A 14,102-nucleotide genomic window follows, 5' to 3' on the forward strand; every position below is an offset into this window, starting at 1 on the left:
TTTATTTACAAGTTCCCTAAAATATTTACGGCAAATAGGACGATCAGGAAAACGTTCGTTGAAAACCCTTTCAGTCTCATGAAAATTACGCGTTGCTCCATAAATAAAAATTGCTTCTACTTTTTCCTCCAATGGACGAGAATTAACCATTTTGAAAAAAACAATAAATTCAAACTGCCAAACACACTAAACAATATCTAACAATGACCAATACAAGAGTAATTTACCCGTTAAGGAAAAATATCTTAACATTTTTTTTCGAGTTTTTTTAATAGCTATTTGGTTTTTGGAATGTCAAAATAATGTTCAATAACCTTTAACGTGAAATGTGACATACGAGGGCGGTTCAGTAAGTCTTTAGAAACCAAAAAGTTAATCTTTAAATCCAAAATTCAAAAATTATAAATTATTTGTATATTATTATTAAAAACGTTAATAAAATCGCAACAGTGTATTTTTTTGGCTGTTACTTTTAGACAGGTCAAAACGGAGTCCACCGAGTCCATGTAATAAATATTAAAAGTACTCAATAAAACCTTTTAAATGAGGTAACACAAGATTTCTATTTAATGCATTTATTCAAGATGGCGCTTATGTGTTATTTTGACATTTAGAACTGTCGTTTTTATGTCAAAATAAAATAGTGACGCACTTATTTTCGTACACTGATTTTTACCTATTCAAAAATCATAAAAATGTAAAACGTTAAAATAAAAAAAAATACTTTTTTATTAGGCCGCCATTTTGAAACGAGTTAAGATCTATAGACCAATTTACTTATGCCAAGTTTCAAAAATTTTTTTTGACCCGTTCAAAAAATAAATGGGAGGGGGGGACTTCAAAGAAAAGCATGGTATAATGATTAGAATTTAAAAATTTGACAGTTTTTTTCAATATTCTTAAAATATTCTAAAATTGTCCATTTTCTATAAAGAAAAAACCTGTAATAAAAATTATGAAGAACTTGTCATGGAATATATTTAATGCCAAAAAAAATGATTAGTATAAAATTGAATTTTCACAAGTTTCTAAATTAATAATGGGAAAAACCGAAAAACAAACAAGATAACTTTTTTCTATTTTTTAAAAATTAATTTTTTTTTCATGATTGAACGAGAATATTTTATAGGAACTCTATTTAATAAAAAACATTTATTGTTTGCCATATATCTCGTAAAAGAAAATCTTGGAAAACCTCTTTTTTTTATATGAAACATTTCTGCAAAATACGTTTGTAAGAATTTAAAAAAAATCAAAAGGATTTTCCCGAAAAAAAGAATTTTTGGCTGCAAAATGGTGATAAATTATACAAACATTTAATACTGGAAGCGATGAAAGTTATATAAATTAGAAATTTAAAAACAAATTATCAAAGAAAAACAATTTATTAAGGATTTATCAAATAAAGTAGAAACTTTCAATCAAGAGTTTTTCCTGAAAACAAATTAAGTTTTTGTTACAATTTTTGATGTTTAGGTAGTAAAACTGCCTATCGATTATCCACAAAATTTTATAAAACAACCATGGTAAAATTATTGAATTAAAAAATAAACATTAAAAAATACAAATCAAATATGCATTTTCAATCAAGATTTTTTATATAAGCAAATTAGGCTTTAATTAAATGTGAGACTTTTAGCTTGCAAGACTTCATAATGACAATGGAAAATGCATAAAAAATAGTTTTATATACACTGGAAAGCAACAATAAGAGCTAGTAATTTGTATACAATATCCTATCCACTAGATTTCCAGGATTCTGTGCAAGTATCAATTTAATTTTAGGGTTTTCTATAGAGTATTTTAAGCAAGAGTCATAAAAAAATCTTTTCTGACCAAAATCTTACATTTCTCTTATAGGTCATTATCATGCTAAAATATCCAAACTAAAGGAAAAAGATGGGTGATTTTGTGATAACTCGCTTTTTGCAAAAACGACAGGACGAGGTATGCTCGCTCCTAAGAGTCTACACTGACAAATAAGAGACCCCTTTGTAAACCTTAAGGTAAAATTTGCACAAAGAGTAATTTTCCGGTACCCTAAACTTATTTCTGTTTATTAAGTGAAATTACATATTTATCACGGGCGCGTGGGCGAGTACAATGCCTTTAAATTAAATTTTCCAAGTTACTCTACCGTCGATGTTCGCAATAAAGTTGTGACTTTGCATAGATATATACATATATATACGCTCAGTTTCCACAATGCCAACGTCTCTGCGCCGCGCCCATTAAAACCAGCACCGGAAATCCATTAATTTCCCGACACGCATATATATGAACCCATTTACGTATATAAAGTTCCTTATTTAACACATTTAATCAACACCTATATAAATAGTTCTGTTACTCTTTTACGGGGCCTTTAAATAATGTAAATGGAGGGTCTCTAAAGAGTTTTAAAATTTCTTATATAATTTTGTTGCCTTTTATTGAAATTTTATTGAAATTGACCATCGCCTGTATTTATGCATGCTTCTCCTTACTTTCCCTCATAATTCTTTTCAAATATTTCATATCATGTCTTCGTGGGTGCTGGTAAAAGTAGAAAATTGACTTTTTTCCAAAAAAGATTTTTCATCGATCTATGCATAACTTAATTGGATTTGAGTCATTTTTTTATACTGAATTAAATAAACTCTCTTTATAGATGACTGGCACTAAAAATATAAGCTCCTTTTATTAATAGTCTCATTTTTTATTTAAATATATATTTTCTTATATTTATGGTGCTCGTCATTTGTAAGGAAAGAGGAAAAAGCATCTGCACATAATTTTATCAAGACTGATTACGTAGAAGTAGTGATTTCTTTAATTTTTTGTGATTTTTTAGAACATCCTGAGGTTATAGAAAGTGACGTCAAATGTCTGGAAAAAATTGGAAATTTGACATAAAAATAAATTTTCTGGAAAGGCCTGGAATGCAAAAAATAACATCTTAAAAAAATCAACATTTTCATATACACGGTCTTTAATTTTTTTAATTTTTTAAAATTACTCCAAAAGGCAAAATTTGACCTGGAATTAATGGTAAATTTAACATAAAAATTAAACCCAAGAGAAAAGAATATTTAGTCAAAATTGAATAATTTTTCTAACATTTTCCATAAATACTTTTCTGTAGATTTTTTTTTTGATTTTCTTATTGGAAATTGAGCCTTTTGAAGTTGATTAAATAAATATAATTCTCCGAATTTGTCAAATTTCCTTAATAGTTTATAATTTCAACCAAAATATAGAACATATATATTTTCTTAATTTTTGGAGGAAAATAATAGACCTGGAACGTCTGGAGGTCCTGGAATCGCCATTAAAAATAATTACCAAGGCCTGGAAAACAAAAAATAAATTTTCCACACGTTTTTATGAAAACGATATAAATAAATAAAATTTGTCAAACAATTCAAACAAAACAAACAAATAAATACAATTTGTCAAAAATTTGTCAGTTTATTTCATTGGATTATCTATATTTTCGGGGCCTATACTCCATTTTATAAAATAAGTCAATTTCAGTTATATTAACAATGATTAGAATTGCAATTCTGTCACCATGACGTAATGCATAACATAATTGTACTCGACGTATCACCTTAATATATTCTTGACTTTTTCCTGGGAATATTGTTTTTTTGATCCCTTCTGTTCCATGAGTTAACATTCCAGCAGGGTATTTAAGCAGTTTTCCATTTTTGCTTAATCCTAGTATAGGTAGTTTCCATAGTAATCCATTTTCAGAGGCTGGACCTTCATCTCTGTAAGCCTTGAGAGTTGTCTATTGAAAGACCTATTGAGTGACCTTTTTGAACCTTAATATCCTCCTATGTAGATTCTTCTGTCTGAAATTGCCTAAAATATACTTACCATCGTTTTTTTTTTTTTTTATTTTTTAGAGAGGTTAAAAAAATCTGCAAACAGACACCCCGAGCCGGCCCGGGGTAGTGTGGGGTTAAGGCTTTTTCCAGCCCCGACCCACTAAAAACCATTCCTCTAAGTCAAAAATTCAAGGTGAAAGCACACTGGTTACATGCTTGGTCAATTTTATTCAAGGAAGCACACTGATACATGCTTTGTCAATTTTTCAAGGGAAAAAATTGCACACTTATACATGCTTTGTCAATTTTATTCAAGGAAGCACACTGATACATGCTTTGTCAATTTTTCAAGGGAAAAAATTGCACACTTATACATGCTTTGTCAATTTTGTTCAGGGTAGCACACTGATACATGCTTTGTCAATATTTTCAAGGGAAAAAATTGCACACTGATACATGCTTGGTCAATTTTTCAAAGGAAAAAATTGCACACTGATACATGCTTTGTCAATTTTTCAAGGGAAAATATTGCACACTTATACATGCTTTGTCAATTTTATTCAAGGAAGCACACTGATACATGCTTTGTCAATTTTTCAAGGGAAAAAATTGCACACTTATACATGCTTTGTCAATTTTATTCAAGGAAGCACACTGATACATGCTTTGTCAATTTTTCAAAGGAAAAAATTACACACTGATACATGCTTTGTCAACTTTTCAAGGGAAAATATTGCACACTTATACATGCTTTATCAATTTTATTCAAGGAAGCACACTGATACATGCTTTGTCAATTTTTCAAGGGAAAAAATTGCACACTTATACATGCTTTGTCAATTTTATTCAAGGAAGCACACTGATACATGCTTTGTCAATTTTTCAAGGGAAAAAATTGCACACTTATACATGCTTTGTCAATTTTGTTCAGGGTAGCACACTGATACATGCTTTGTCAATATTTTCAAGGGAAAAAATTGCACACTGATACATGCTTGGTCAATTTTTCAAAGGAAAAAATTGCACACTGATACATGCTTTGTCAATTTTTCAAGGGAAAATATTGCACACTTATACATGCTTTGTCAATTTTATTCAAGGAAGCACACTGATACATGCTTTGTCAATTTTTCAAGGGAAAAAATTGCACACTTATACATGCTTTGTCAATTTTATTCAAGGAAGCACACTGATACATGCTTTGTCAATTTTTCAAAGGAAAAAATTACACACTGATACATGCTTTGTCAACTTTTCAAGGGAAAATATTGCACACTTATACATGCTTTATCAATTTTATTCAAGGAAGCACACTGATACATGCTTTGTCAATTTTTCAAGGGAAAAAATTGCACACTTATACATAATTTGTCAATTTTATTCAAGGAAGCACACTGATACATGCTTTGTCAATTTTTCAAAGGAAAAAATTGCACACCTATACATGCTTTGTCAATTTTATTCAGGGAAGCACACTGATACATGCTTGGTCAATTTTTCAAAGGAAAAAATTGCACACTGATACATGCTTGGTCAATTTTTCAAAGGAAAAAATTGCACACTGATACATGCTTTGTCAATTTTTCAAGGGAAAATATTGCACACTTATACATGCTTTGTCAATTTTTCAAGGGAAAAAATTGCACACTTATACATGCTTTGTCAATTTTTCAAAGGAAAAAATTGCACACTGATACATGCTTTGTCAATTTTTCAAGGGAAAATATTGCACACTTATACATGCTTTGTCAATTTTTCAAGGGAAAAAATTGCACACTCATACATGCTTTGTCAATTTTATTCAATGAAGCACACTGATACATGCTTTGTCAATTTTTCAAAGGAAAAAATTGCACACTGATACATGCTTGGTCAATTTTTCAAAGGAAAAAATTGCACACTGATACATGCTTTGTCAATTTTTCAAGGGAAAATATTGCACACTTATACATGCTTTGTCAATTTTATTCAAGGAAGCACACTGATACATGCTTTGTCAATTTTTCAAAGGAAAATATTGCACACTTATACATGCTTTGTCAATTTTTCAAGGGAAAAAATTGCACACTTATACATGCTTTGTCAATTTTATTCAAGGAAGCACACTGATACATGCTTTGTCAATTTTTCAAAGGAAAAAATTGCACACTGATACATGCTTTGTCAATTTTTCAAGGGAAAAAATTGCACACTTATACATGCTTTGTCAATTTTTCAAGGGAAAAAATAGCACACTGTTACATCAAGAATCAATATTACACTGGTTACATGCTTTGTCAATATTTCCGAATATGATACATCACAAATGTCCTTGCTGCTTATTTACGATTGGATATTTATTTACTTAGCCCACATTAAAGTAATTCTAATAAGGAAGTTTAGCGCATAAACTTTCTATAGAAAACCCCCAAGATTTTAATAAATTCTAAATCCGTTTGTTATAAAAATCAGTTTAAATTTCAGATTTAGCGAATAAATCTGCCAATAAATATTTTGTTCGTTGTTTATTAGAACTCTTATAATAACGTTTGGAATATCGTGATCTTGTTTATAATGCAGATTTAGCGAATAAATCTGCTAATCATAGAGAAAGAAATTTTAATAAAGAGGAAATTTAACGCATAAATTTCCTATAGAAAACCCCCAAGATTTTAATAAATTCTAAACTCCTATTTTATAAAATTACTTTGAAGTGCAAATTTAGCGAATAAATTTGTCAATAAATACGTTGCTCGTTGTTTATTAGAAGCTCCCATAATATTTGACCCACATGATCTTATTTAAAGTGCAGATTTAGCTTAATCACAGAGAAATAAATTTTAATAAAGAGGAAATTTAACGCATAAATTCCCCATAGAAAACCCTCAAGATTTTAATAAATTCTAAACTCCTGTTTTATAAATTTACTTTGAAGTGCAAATTTAGCAAATAAATTTGCCAATAAATAAATAATTTTTGAAAAAAATATAAAAGTTTTTCAAAGAAAATGCTTGACTGTTTTAAAAGGTGGAAATTTAACGAATAAATTTCTTTAAGTTTCCAGAAAATTTTGAAAAAATATTGGAATTTATTAAAATGCTTATTTGTATTATAACTCCTTAGTAATTTTATATAAATGTGAATTTAGCGAATAAATCCACAAGATACTTTTAAGAAACAATATTAAAGTTTTTCAAAGAAAATGTTTGACTATTATAAAAGGTAGAAATTTAACGAATAAATTTTCTTAAATTTTTAGAAAATTTTGAAAAGTTATTAGAATTTATTAATAATACAAATACGGATTTAAATATTATTACCCCTTAGTGATTTTTGTAAATGTGAATTTAGCGAATAAATTCACAAGTAACTTTTTATTAACAATATTAAAATTTTTCAAAGAAAGATATTTCCTTAAATTTGCAGAAAATTTTGAAAAATTATTAGAATTTATTAAAATCATTCATTGTATTATATATAACCCCTTAGTAATTTTATGTAAATATGAATTTAGCGAATAAATTCACAAGAAACTTGAAAAACAATATTAAAAATTTTCAAAGAAAATATTTGACTATCTTAAAAGGTGGAAATTTAACGAATAAATTTCCTTAAGTTTTCAGAAAATTTTGAAAAAATATTGGAATTTATTTAATTTTTTACTTATATTATTACCCCTTAGAGATTTTATGTACATGTGAATTTAGCGAATAAATTCACAAGAAACTTCTAAGAAAGAATATTAAAGTTTTTGAAAGAAAATGTTTGACTGTCTTAAATAGTGGAAATTTAACGAATAAATTTCCTTAAAATTGCAGAAAATTTTATAAAATTATTAGAATTTATTAAAATCTTACTTTGTTTTATAACCCTTTAGTGATTTTATGTAATTGTGAATTTAGCGAATAAATTCACTGGAATATTTGAAAAAGAAATATATGAATTTTTATCTATATTTTAATCCCTTTATTAGCTTTAATTAAATGTGAATTTAGCGAATAAATCCACAAGAACCTTAAGAAACAATATTATAAAGTTTTTAAAAGAAAATGTTTGACTGTCTTAAAACGTGGAAATTTATTAGAATTTATTAAAATCCTTATTTGTTTTATAGCTCCTTAGTGATTTTATGTAAATGTGAATTTAGCGAATAAATTCACTGAATATTTTGAAAAGTGAATGTAAGAATTTTTATTTTTATTTTTCACAAGTAACTTCTAATAAAGAGTATTAAAGTCTTTTAAAAAATAATGTTTGACTGTTTTAAAAGAGAAAACTTTATTCGATAAAATTTCCTAAGTTTTGAGGAAGTTTTGAAAAATAATTATAATTTATTTAATTTTTTATTTGTATTATAACCCCTTAGTGATTTTATGTAAATGTGAATTTAGCGAATAAATTCACAAGTAACTTTTTATAAACAATATTAAAATTTTTAAAGTTAGATGTTTGGCTATTGTTTTAAAAGGTGGAAATTTAACGAATAAATTTCCTAAAATTTGCAGAAGATTTTGGAAAATTATTAGAATTTATTAAAATCCTTATTTGTTTTATAACCCCTTAGTCTTTTTATGTAATTGTGAATTGAACGAATAAAATCACTAGAATATGTTTAAAAAAATATAGGAATTTTTATTTATATTTTAATCCTTTTATTAGTTTTAATTAAAGTGAATTTAGCGAATAAATTCACAAGAAACTTAGGAAACAATATTAAAGTTTTTAAAAGAAAATGTTTGACAGTCTTAAAAGGTGAAAATTTAACGAATAAATTTCCATACGTTTTCAGAAAATTTTGAAAAAATATTGGAATTTATTAAAATTGTTATTTGTTTTATAACCCTTTAGTAGTTTTATGTATATGTGAATTTAGCGAATAAATTCACTGGAATATTTTAAGAAGAGAATATAAGAATTTTCATTTATATTTTAATCCCTTTATTAGATTTATTTAAATGTGAATTTAGCGAATAAATCCACAAGAAACTTAAAAAACAATATTATAAAGTTCTTGAAGGAAAATGTTTGACTGTCTTAAAAGGTGGAAATTTAACGAATAAATTTCCTTTAATTTGCAGAAAATTTTGAAAAATTATTAGAATTTATTAGAATTTATTAAAATCGTTTATTGTATTATAACCCCTTGTTAATTTATTGTAAATGTGAATTTAGCGAATAAATTCACTGGAATATTTTGAAAAGAGAATATAAGAATTTTAATTTATATTTTAATCCCTTTAGTTTTATTTAAATGCAAATAAATTCACAAAAAACTTGAGAAACAATATTAAAAAATTTCAAAGGAAATGTTTGACTGTTTTAAAAGGTGGACATTTAACGAATAAATGTCCGTAAGTTTTGAGAAAATTTTGAAAAATTATAATAATTTATTTAATTTTTTATTTGTATTATAACCCCTTAGTGATTTTTGTAATTGTGAATTTAGCGAATAAATTCACAAGTAACTTTTAATAAATAATATTAAAGTTTTTTAAAGAAAAATGTTTGACTGTCTTAAAAGGTGGAAATTTAACGAATAAATTTCCTAAAATTTGCAGAAAATTTTGAAAAATTATTAGAATTTATTAAAAATCTTATTTGTTTTTTATCCCCTTAGTGATTTTATGTAAATGTGAATTTAGCGAATAAATTTACTGGAATATTTTGAAAAGAGAATATAAGAATTTTTATCTATATTTTAATCCCCTTATTAGTTTTTATTAAATGTGAATTTAGCGAATAAATTCACAAGTAACTTTTAATAAACAGTAATAAAGTCTTTTAAATAAAAATGTTTGACTGTTTTAAAAGGTGGAAATTTAACGAATAAATTTCCTAAACTTTTGGAAAATTTTTAGATCATATTCAAATCCTTCTTTGTTTTATAACCCCTTAGTGATTTTATATAAATGTGAATTAAGCGAATAAATTCATAAGTAACTTTTAATAAACAGTATTAAAGTTTTTTAAATAAAAATGTTTGACTGTTTTAAAAGGTGAAAATTTAACGAATAAATTTTCTCAAGTTTTCAGAAAATTTTGAAAAATTATTAGAATTTATTAAAATCATTATTTGCATTATAACCCCTTAGTAATGTAAGAATTTTTATTTATATTTTAATCCCTTTAATAGTTTTATTAAAATGTGAATTTAGCGAATAAATCCACAAAAACATGAGAAATAATATTAAAGTTTTTTAAAGAAAGTGTTTGACCATCTTAAAAGGTAGAAATTTAACGAATAAATTTCCTTAAGTTTTCAGAACATTTTGAAAAATTATTAGAATTTATTAAAATCCTTATTTATTTTATAACCCCTTAGTGATTTTATGTAAAAGTGAATTTAGCGAATAAATTCACAAGTAACTTTTAAAAAAGAGTATTAAAATTTTTAAAAGAAAAATGGTTGACTGTCTTGAAAGGTGGAAATTTAACGAATAAATTTCCTTGAGTTTTGAGAAAATTATTAGAATTTATAATTATATAATTATTAGAATAAATTTCCTTAAGTTTTTAGAAAATTTTGAAAAATTATTAGATTTTATTTAATTTTTTATTATTTTATTACCCCTTAGTGATTTTATGTAAATGTGAATTTAGCGAATAAATTCACAAGTTACTTTTAATAAACAGTATTAAAGTTTTTCAAAGGTTTTGAGAAAGTTTTGAAAAATTACTTGAATTTATTTAATTTTTTAATGTAATATTACCCATTAGTGATTTTATTTTGCGAATAAAGTCACAAAAAACTTAGGAAACAATATTAAAGTTTTTGAAAGAAAATATTTGACTGTCTTAAAAGGTGGAAATTTAACGAATAAATTTCCTTAAGTTTTCAGAAAATTTTGAAAAATTACTGGAATTTATTAAAATCCTTATTTGTTTTATTACCCCTTAGTGATTTTATGTAAATGTGAATTTAGCGAATAAATTCACAAGTAACTTTTAATAAACAGTATTAAAGTTTTTCAAAGAAAAATGTTTGACTGTTTTAAAAGGTGGAAATTTAACGAATAAATTTTCAAGTTTTCAGAAAGTTTTGAAAAAATATTGGAATTTATTAAAATTGTTATTTGTATTATAACCCCTTAGTAATTTTATGTAAATGTGAATTTAGCGAATAAATTCACAAGTAACTTTTAACAAACAGTTATAAAGTTTTTTTAAAAAAAAATTTAGATTGTTTTAAGAGGTGGAAATTTAACGAATAAATTTCCTAAACTTTTGGAAAATTTTTAGATCTTATTAATATCCTTATTTGATTTATAACCCCTTAGTGACTTTATGTAAATGTGAATTTAGCGAATAAATTCACTGGAATATTTTGAAAAGAGAATATAAGAATTATTATTTATATTTTAATCCCTTTATTTAAATGTGAATTTAGCGAATAAATTCACAAGTAACTTTTAATAAACAGTAATAAAGTTTTTTAAATAAAAATGTTTGACTGTTTTAAAAGGTGAAAATTTAACGAATAAATTTCCTTAAGTTTTCAGAAAATTTTGAAAAAATTTGAAATTCATTAAAATTGTTATTTGTATTATAACCCCTTAGTGATTTGATGTAAATGTGAATTTAGCGAATAAATTCACTGGAATGTTTTGAAAAGAGAATATAAGAATTATTATTTATATTTTAATCCCTTTATTTAAATGTGAATTTAGCGATTAAATTCACAAGTAACTTTTAACAAACAGTTATAAAGTTTTTTAAAAAAAAATTTTTGATTGTTTTAAAAGGTGGAAATTTAACGAATAAATTTCCTAAACTTTTGGAAAATTTTTAGATCTTATTAAAATCCTTATTTGTTTTATAGCCCCTTAGTAGTTTTATGTAAATGTGAATTTAGCGAATAAATTCACTGGAATATTTTGAAAAGAGAATATAAGAATTTTTATCTTTATTTTTATCCCCTTACTAGTTTTAATTAAATATGAATTTAGCGAATAAATTCCAGTATTAAAGTTTTTTAAAGAAAAATATTTTACTGTCTTTAAAGGTAGAAATTTAATGAATAAAGTTTCCTAAGTTTTCAGCAAATTTTGAAAAATTGTTAGAATTTATTAAAATCGTTAATTATATTATAACCCCATACTGATTTTATGTAAATGTGAATTTAGCGAATAAATTTACAAGAAACTTGAGAAAAAATATTAAAATTTTTCAAAGAAAACGTTTGACTGTTTTAAAAGTTGGAAATTTACCGAATAAATTTTCTTAATTTGGCACAAAAAAATTTATTAGAATTTATTAAAACTCTTATTCGTATTATCATCCCTTAGTGATCTTATGTAAATGTGAATTTAGCTAATAAATCCACAAGATTCTTTTGAGACCCAATATTAAAGTTTTTCAAAAAAAATATTTGGGTATCTTAAAAGGTAGAAATTTAACGAATAAATTTCTTTAAGTTTCCAGGAAATTTTAAACAAATATTAGAATTTATTAAAATCCGTATTTAAATTTAACCCCTTACTGATTTCATATAAATGCGAATTTAGCGAATAAATTCACGTAATTTATTTTGCTTATTACTGCAAACTAAAGCGAATTCAATATCCAATCGTAAATAAACATGCAAAAAAAACTTACTCAAGAATCGCTACTTATAAAATATGACTTTTACGTAATGTTTGTTCGATGTTAAATATCTATAGTAGATAATAAATGGCATGCATTTGTAAAAGAAAAATTCAGTACTTACCTTTTACTCCTCCAACTGTACAGGAACCACATTAAAAACACACACTCACAAAACACTGACCCTAAATAAATACTAACAAGAATTTCTATAATTGTAATTTTCTGTTTGGATACGCATTAATGAAAATAAAAGAGTAATTGAAATTTAAAACATTCTAAAATTTGAATTGCTTTTACTGTTATTAGAATTATTTTGTTTTTTAAATGTGAATTTAGCGAATAAATTCACAATTGATACTTTTCAGTTAAAACTTGAAAGAAAATTGCGCAAAAATGTTTGACTCTTTTAAAAGGTAGAAATTTAGCGAATAAATTTCTTAAAAAAAAAATTAAATTGAAATTAAAAAAAACTTCATGTAAGTGTGAATTTAGCGAATAAATCCACAATAAACTTGATTTTAATTAAATTTATCTTCTTGAACTCATGTAAATTTAGCGAATAAATTTACTCAAGAATCGCTTCTAATAAAATATGACTTTTAGGTAACGTTTGCTTCGATATTAAATATCTATAGTACAAAATAAATTGCATGCACTTGTAAAAGAAAAATTTAGTACTTACCTTTTACTCCTCCAAATGTACAGGAACCACAATAAAAAAAACACCACAAAAAACACTAATACTGTAACCACAATGGAATTATTCTGTATCGACCTACTTCTACCGCTGCAGGAATTAGACTGAAGTACCTTCCAAGTGAATCCACCCGATCGCATCCGAACACTCCCGAGAGACTCCGCGCAGCCAGTAGAGAGGGGGGTGCGCGCGTCTTTACTTTCACTTTTCGTGCGCATTATAAGTTACTTTAGTTCTTAGTCCAGTGAAATTAGAAATTAAATTCGAAATAATTCGGATACACAATACTTTAACTCGGTTTAATGAACCACTATCCCGAGATGCTTGTTAATTTTTTTAAATATGTATATTGTTCAAGTTGATATTGTTATATTGTCAAAGATGCCTTGACCATATACGGTTGATTAATGAAAAATCCTAAATAATGAAAATTTGTCTAGAATTGATTTTTTTTTTAATTTAACGACTTATCTAAAAAAAACCGAATTTTCACTTATTTGCGATAAAAAATGACACTGGAATTTTCAAAAATCATTGTTTTTCAAAATAATATGCATGAATAACAGCTGGTTTCATCATTAATATCTAATCTAATAACACAGTTTGTTTATTTAAATTTAATATATTTATATACATGTATATTAATAAATATTTAATACAAAAACTGTGCTATTAGATCGGATATTATGGACAAAAAACGGTGATTCTTCAAAAGAATTTCTTGAAAATGTGAACACATATTCCATGAATAATTTCGTTTGACACCCATTTCAGCGTTTTTCCAAATTCGTACAAGAATTTGAGAAAAAAATTTTTTTTTTGGAAATATTGATTCTTTTTTATATTTATTTGACATTAAGTTCATTACTCAAAAAACAGACCAGATATCATTTTGAAAATTTGTACACATATTCCATGAATAATTTCGTTGGACACCTATTTCAGCGTTTTTCCAAATTCGTACAAGAATTTGACAAAAAAATTTTTTTTTTGGAAATATTCATTTTTTTTAATATTTATTTGAC

This window comes from Anthonomus grandis, chromosome 5 (genome assembly GCF_022605725.1).
Source record: "Anthonomus grandis grandis chromosome 5, icAntGran1.3, whole genome shotgun sequence".
NCBI lineage: Eukaryota > Metazoa > Arthropoda > Insecta > Coleoptera > Curculionidae > Anthonomus > Anthonomus grandis.